The sequence below is a fragment of the Thunnus thynnus genome, chromosome 5, assembly GCF_963924715.1.
Source record: "Thunnus thynnus chromosome 5, fThuThy2.1, whole genome shotgun sequence".
Classification (NCBI taxonomy): domain Eukaryota; kingdom Metazoa; phylum Chordata; class Actinopteri; order Scombriformes; family Scombridae; genus Thunnus; species Thunnus thynnus.
Genome location: NC_089521.1, coordinates 3,866,656 through 3,874,687, shown reverse-complemented (window position 1 = coordinate 3,874,687; position 8,032 = coordinate 3,866,656). Strand labels below are relative to the sequence as shown.

The 8,032-nt window shown below is 38.1% G+C and overlaps 1 long non-coding RNA gene across 1 annotated transcript; it reads right to left on the bottom strand.

Annotated features, from left to right (window-relative positions):
* Positions 1-239: 239 nt before the first annotated feature.
* LOC137182510 (uncharacterized) lies at positions 240-8,028 on the bottom strand. Its single transcript, XR_010928347.1, has 2 exons — positions 7,939-8,028; positions 240-503 (listed from the first exon to the last, which is right to left on the bottom strand). It is a non-coding gene; the product is annotated as an uncharacterized lncRNA (long non-coding RNA).
* Between the last annotated feature and the right edge of the window lie 4 nt (positions 8,029-8,032).

Here is an 8,032-nt window from a genome sequence, read left to right as displayed (position 1 = left end):
TACGGCTGTTTTATTATTCATGATGCAGGCCTTTTATTGCCAGCGATATTTATCTCCTCGCTATCTCCCATGACCTGCAAGAGAAAGAGGGATGAGGGAGGGAGGAAGAGAAGGAGAAAGAGGGAGGAGGGTAAAGTCAGTGTGTTCCTGTGTTCGGAGGGGGGTGGGAGGCTTTCGCTGAGCTGTACATAAATACATTTGTTAAGTGGGCGGGTGTGGTTGAGTATTTGTGTGTGAGCGTGTTTGTGGGTTTTTTTTGTTTTTTTTTTGCGAGTGTTACCTTCGATTCTCCAACCGTGAGGCCCAGAAACCACAACAGTCCTACTTGTTCCTCTTTTTGTCTTTTATTCCTCTTCACATGTGCATCTTCTTCTCCGTTCTTCTGTTTTGTCTCTCTCTCATGCAGTATTTCTTTCAGTTATGACATCAAAGTCTTTCTGTCCCTCTCATCCTTGTAAAAGACCATCAGTGACGGTGGGTGTGGGCTTGAAACAGACTTGAAACTTTCAAGCAGAGAGGGCAGAGAAACACTGACTTTCAGCTTTGTGTTGTGCAGTTATTTACAACAAGTACAGCCAAGATGTATCTGTTACCACATCGATCATTATTGAGCTATGAATGTGTATTCGATAAGCTTGTGAAACACATAAAATGTTGGCAAAACAATAGTGGGAATGTGGCTGCTGAAACAGAACAAACAGCTTGAAGATGCACTGCCTCTGAAACGCTTCCAGTGGATGTTTGAACTGCGAAAGAGATGTGATGGAGCCGTAGAGCAACCAGAATGTGACGCATCCGTTTCTAGTGGACGTGAGTGGTGAGGTTGATTCATTTACACATAATTAATGGCATCTTCCTCCAGGCTGTCTTTAAAGTTCCTCTCGGGTTATATTCATTTGGAGTAGTGTTATTTTTCAAGCGCAACTAGAATTTAAGTAATTATTAATAGAGATCTAAGACCTAATTCTACCTCTGAGTCTCCCTTTGGATATCACTACGAAATTTGACTCGCGTGAGTTCTCAGTTTCTGTTGGGGTTTTAATTTCTGTCTATCTAACTCTGTCCTTCTCCTTCTCTCTCTCTTTCACACACACACACACACACACACACACACACACACACACACACACCACACAGTCATGTGGAACTAAAGAGGAGCATGTGTCGCAGGTCAGCTTCCCTTTCACCTCACAGGTGGCAGTCACAGCTGTTCATGCACAAGCACATATTTATAACTGCAGTATGGAGCCCCCTAGTGAAGCTCTGATGCACTGGCCCAGTTTACATTGACTCACTGGTGATCCTAGTTTAATATTTAGACTTTTTAATATTTGCTCTCACACTGTGAATTTGACACTTAATGTATTTTGAGGCTGTAAAATGTTTCCTTTATTTGTTCACTCCAAATGATAAAGAATGAATACACAAAAACATTGTTTCCTGCTATGCCTGTGGCTACATGTCCAGATAAAGAGGTGGACAAAATGTACTGCTGCATCACATTTGTCACCAGTATACACACATAGGCTGATAAGATAATAGTAAAGCAGGTTTTCAGCAGCTCAGTAGCAACAGCACAGTATCAAATCAATATCGCTAAAATTACAGTAAAACTACAACAGTCTAACTGTGGATATTGCTGTCTCTTTCTTCTTTCTTCCCTTCTCTCCACATAATACAACACAATGAACTTTAATAAAGACAACATTCCTTTGCTGTGTGTGTCTGGATTTGAAATAATGAAAATTATTGATTTGAAACATCTGTAAGTCAATATTACTCTCTGTCATCAGGAAGCACGGACAGAAGCGAGCTCGGTGTCGAGTCATTCTGAGGCTTACACCGCCATCTAGTGGCTGACCATGATGGAAGGGTTCAGTGTGCAGGGACTGCAGCAGCGATGGGTCATTGGCACATGTTTTGCAAATAAAAATATTGTATGCATGTGTATAATAGATTGTCTGATTTTTTTTTAGATGCAAGACTGTCATTTTGGTATTTTTTTTCTATATCCAATCTATTTTTTTATTAATCCCAAATTACTGAATATGTGCAATAATTTGGGATGATCTCTCTGTAATATTGGGATAGTGAGTTCAAATTACTCATCAGAAAAAACTAAACTTTATATGACCCTTCATCTAAATGTATCTTATGTGCATTGAAAGGCAATTTATTTTGTATTAGCCTCAAGTGTCAATTTTTCATGACGCAATGATCATATCCACTGAACTTGATAGGGAGTGTGGTCAAATGTACCATAGCCATGTTTGTGTCACTGACTGGCTGGAGGAGTGGAACACATCTCAAGTTTTGACCAGGTGAAAAGTGAGAAGATAAAACATACGGTTTAAAATCTTTGCTGAGTCATATTTTTCTATTCTATTAGGCATATTAATAAGCCCACTGCCCCCTATTCCCATCACTCATGCACCTACTGTACAGGTGGATGTTGTTTGTGATGTTGTGGAGATTTTGCTACAGGCTTAATGCTGATGAAGTTTTGGAAAATGCTTTTTGTGGTCTGTTCCTCTCACATCAAGATCAACTGGTGGGTCTGTTTTATTTTTTATAGCAGCTGCTTTTATTTTAATTTAATTTATTACTCATTCTAATGTTAAAAGCTGAGTTATATCAGTGGAGGAAAGGTTTTAAGACTGTCAGCCCACTGGTACAATACTTTAGGGAGAAGTAAGAGATTTATTAAGCAGCTGCTGGTAGTTTAGCCTTCTGATTGTGGTCAGTGGGCTTTAGCAGAGGGTAAAGATTATGTATGGAATAGAAGAAGTATTTATATGTGTATTATATTTATTTATATACAGTATATTATTCACATGTGAAAATAAAGTAATGGATTGGCAACTATAGGAAAATTGTTTGGGTGGGCAGGAAGGCTGAATCTTATGTTTGACTTCTTGGCAAAAATGTAACTCTGTCAGATTAATATAACAGTATTACAACTCATATCACTATTTATAACTAGGAAAAGCATAAGGAAAAGCAAGTGTAACCCCACTTCAAAGTCATTATCTGCAAAACGGGATAAGAACTTTTCTTCCTATGACAAGCCAAAAATGTCTGCGCTGTGAAAAAGATCTATTAGATTTTTGAACCATTTCAAACCAACAGGGTCAAATGCTCCTGAGGTTCAAAGTTGTCTAGAGTGATGTTGAAGGTGCTGGGAAGGAGCTGGGTGAGACTTTGTAGGTGCAAAGTGTTTTTAGAGGAGGATGTGGTTTCACAAAAATAAAAAGAACTTGCTATTCAGGCTTTTGCAATATTGTGAACCTGACTTGATAAACCATGTAAGATGGCACATACCAGCCTGGCAACTGAATAGTTGCACGCACTCTCCTACCCTCTTCTTTAAAGTGAGATTATGAAAGAAGAAATATCACAATATTCCTCTTGCAGATTAAATTTGAATTCACAAGCAACACATTGCAGCCTCCCACGAGTCAATATACTGGTGGCTTTTCTATGACTACTACCAGCACTACAGCGTTACCTGGTCCGGTATGACCAGTAGCTTATGTTGGCTAATGATAGCTACAGTAATGTTAGTGAACTTTAGAAAGATATTTCTATAACTGGTATTAAGTAGCGTACTGCAGGTGCTACTTGATGAATAACTAACGTTAATACATTTGCACTAAATTTATTTGAAGCTTTACTATCACTTGACAACCTCTCTACACAGTTTTTGGGCTGAGAATCAGGCTGTGTTAATGCAGAGCCCCTCCACTGTGACATGCGCAGGTTGTGTGATGTGTTATGTCTGCTGTGGAGGGAGGGTGTGGATCAGTGTCACATCCCCAATACATCACCTCTGTTTCTATCCTTTAAGTGGCAAAGAATGATAATGAATAAGAACCTCACTCCATGAAAGAGTATTTTTTGATAAATTATATTAATTTCAGATAAAAGATGGATTTCTTGAGGTAGATTTAGAAATGAATTAGGGTCATGAATATGGGATCATAGAGATTTGAGTCAATGTAGTTTGTTGTAAAAATACAATTGAAAAAGCAGAAGAATTTGATATTTTGTATTCAAACTTTTTGATTCAACCTTTATATTCATTAATAAATTAAGATGACATATTGTATTTTGTAAGAAAAAAATGAGTTGGGACTAATGTCTTGAATTTATGGTATATTAAAAAAAACAACATTTTTATCTATATTGTATTGTGTAGTATTTTGTGTAAAAAGATGATTGTAATATTATTATGAGTACCTTGTATTTATGGTGATTGATATGACTAATTGATGAACATAAAGAAGCCAGAAACAACCTCACCACCCTAATGAAGGCAAGATAGCCAACAACATTTTGGCAATAAAGCTTGGTATGTTAGAGAAGAGCTGTACAATGTGTTTAATTTTGATGGAAATACATCCAGGTTTGGTAGGTAATTTCTAATAATGCAGAGTGACAAGGGCTATGTAGAAATATTTACTGCAGAATGGGATGAGGTTTAAAATTCATTTAGAAATTCAAAACAATTCAAATAATAGTGGCATCTTTAAAACTGTAATACATTAATGACCATTCCTGGCAGCTGTACATTTCAGCAATAATTCCTTAATGTATAGTAATTAAATAGTTAAACTGATTTTGTGTATGTTTTTGGAGTGTCTTTTAGTCCTGTTTTATTAAAATTCCAAACCATCATTAAAGGTGCTATATGTAGAATTGTGAGACAATTTACTAATAGTATTTTATTGCCAATGAGTGAACGGGTAGTAATGTAACATAAAAAATGAGACCTTCCCCGACTTTCTCGGTTGTCTGTAACAGCCTGTGGACTGATTTCTATGTGAAGCACCCGTGCCAGATTTTCAGCGAAAATCCAAAGGATGTGACGTTTTTGCGCACTCCCAAGTGCCTTGCCTCTCTCTCGCTAACGTCAACAAATGACTGGCAACACAACAAAAACGGTGCTATCCAACTAGAAACACCCTGCAGATATTAGCTCTCCAGCTAATGAGACAGCTAGCTGCCTCCATCAACCTCACATTTCACAACAAAACACCCCCGCAATGACAAGTTGCCCACTCTTGACTACAGCTTATTTAACAGCCACAGGTGTCACTAATGAGAGGGAATTTCTGATTCCTACATACAGAACCTTTAAACACATCTCACTTTTACATGTCTCACAATACTTTCAATTGGCATCTTGACTTTGGAGGTTTACGATTCTACACAAACTTCTCAAATAAATAAGATTCCACCATTTTCCTACTTGATGTTTGTGATGATCATGTGTTTTAAGTGAAACGTAGCAAATGTAGCAATACACTGACTGTCCCTCAGTAAAACAAAATTAGATATAACTGACAAAATATTCAAAAAAATACTACAACACCTTCCTCTTTGTCCTATACTCATTAAAGTACAGTATGTCAAGGCCAGATTAATCCCCCAAGGGGCTCTGGGGCAAAAATTTGTTAAGCCCCCATTGATCCCCACTATACATAAAAGTATTCTAGAGCTGAAATAACTATATCATTAATCAATTAGTCAATCGGTAATTAAAGTAATCGGCAAAAATATATATATTTTATATATTTTTTTAATCTTTTGTCATTTTTTAAGCAAAAATGCCAACAATCTCTGGGAGCAGTTCTCAAATATGATCTCAAATTTGCCAGTTTTCCATGATAGTAAACACAACATCTTTGGGTTTTTGACTGTTGAACATACAAAACAAGAAATTTGAATATGTTAATTTGGGTTTCAAAGAATAGATCAGCATTTTTCATCTGGTTGGTAATCCAGCCTTGCTAAATGTACATATTTGTGGTGTGTGCATGAATGTTCCTTTGCCATATCCTTGTAGATGACACGTCTGTGAGGTTCAGGTGCTAATGCTTCATTGTGCATGAGAAGTGTGTGCATCTATGGACAGTAGTGTGTGTGTCTTCACCCAGCACTGCATGGCAAGGCTGTGCAGTGGCAACAGAAGCCTGTACTATGAAGCAGGATTTGGGGTTAGCAAGGTAACTTCAGGTTTAACTCTGGGTGTTTAGGGTTATGATAGTGGTTCATTTTTTACTGGGTTACATCGCCATGGTAACTTATGCTGAACAGCTAACCTGAACAGGTTAACTTCAGAGGATCGGATCACAACCTGTCAACATCCCGACCACTTCCCAATCAGATCACTGGAAAAAAAGAGTCATAATTCTTATAGGATCCCAACATGGACAAAAGTCCTGAGTTTAGAATAAAGTGACAAGTAAAAAAGAGCAATATTTTTTCAGGTCAGTAGACCTAGTAGTTGTTCCAGGCTTTCTATTTCCACTCTGGTTTTGAAAGAGCTTCTAACAAACACAGAGAATGTTTACGACACTAAACACATAATGATGTCACTTGTAATTGACAACCCCGCCTCTTTCACATGAACATGCACGCAAGTGGAAAACCCAGAATTGACTGAGCTAGTTGATAAGCAGCTTGCAGCGGACATTTGTGACCTGAGAATTTTCAGCTGAAATCAATCTATGTTTATGCTCTCAAATAATCATTTTTGTGGTCATTTTCTAGAGCCTTCTCCGCATATGAATTGATATAATTAATTTATTAACTAGCCCTTATTCAAATACATTTCCAGTTGGCTTTTGACTGGCCCAGTTTAAAACAGTGGCTATCTGAAGGGACCCTGGTCAAATTACACCTCACCCTAAAAAAACTCCAACAAAAAATAAACAATATTCCTTTGCTCAGCCCACACAGGCTTGCTGTATGGGATCCATGTGACTGAACCCATATGGTCCCACATCATGTATTTAGTGTCAGTCCATGTCCAACTTTGTCCACAGTCCTTTGTTATAATGCTAATTTTGGTTCATCTATACCAGATCTATAAAAAGCTTCTGTGCTGTGTTTGTTGTTTCACTTCTTAGAAATAATAAATATATCATGTTTATAGTCCTCTATATGGAGCAGTATTTCCTGTAATCTGTAGAAACTTCAATGAGAAAGTGGACCTAAACCATTGACCAGTGCTATATAGTATTGTGTAAAAGTTTCAGGCACTTTAGATGTTTAGATTCTTATCTATAATGCAATACCATCAGGGAGGCCTCCGATCAGTCCCAAATTCATTCTGCAGCATGACAATGACCCCAAACATACAGGCAGAGTCATAAAGAATTATCTCCATTGACAAGAAGAGCAAGGAGTCCTGCAACAGATGGTCTGGCCCTTGCAGAGCCCTGATCTCAACATCATGGAGTCAGTCTGGGATTACATGAAGAGACAGAAGCAGCTGAGATGCCTAAATCCACAGAATAAAAGATCACCAGAAAGACCACTTCAGCTAATATTGTGGGCTACGTTATTGGTGTAAATTCCCTTACAAATGTGCAATTAATCAAATTACCAGAACTAACTGACGCGCAGTGAACGTAGTGCTAGTGCCAGCTAACCTCTGTGCAATATTCTGACCAATGACTATATGCACCCTTTTTGTGCCTTGAGTGTGTCTTTTGAATATATATATATATTTTTACTTTTTACATTTTGTTATATTTTATCTAATTTCATATTTATTTATTTACTGTCTTTCTGTACTGGAGCCTCCCAGCCAAAGTATTTCACATGATTGTACTTATATAACCGGAGTGACAATAAACATCTTGAATCATGGATGAACTGCAGACTCCTGCTGTACTGACTGCAGCAAGCAATGCCTTCACACAACCACGAGGGGGCAAAGCCGCACATATTTCGACTGTTTGTAGATTGTTTGGCCTGTCAGGGCCTGCACAGCTGCGCTGCTGCACAGCTGCACACTCACTCACTTTTAGAGCAATTTGCCATTCGCTGCTAATCAACGCAGTCTAAAAACCCGTTATGTCAGTACAGAGTTGTCGGTCTCATCTCACGGGATCTCTACGGTTTTGATGTCGTAAGAACATAGGTCACCTTTCATGCAGCTTGTTGTCAAAAACCCTCCAAAGATAACCATCGGGTACTCGCCGTGGCGAAGAGTACTCTTGACTGTCGTGTTTTGATGACG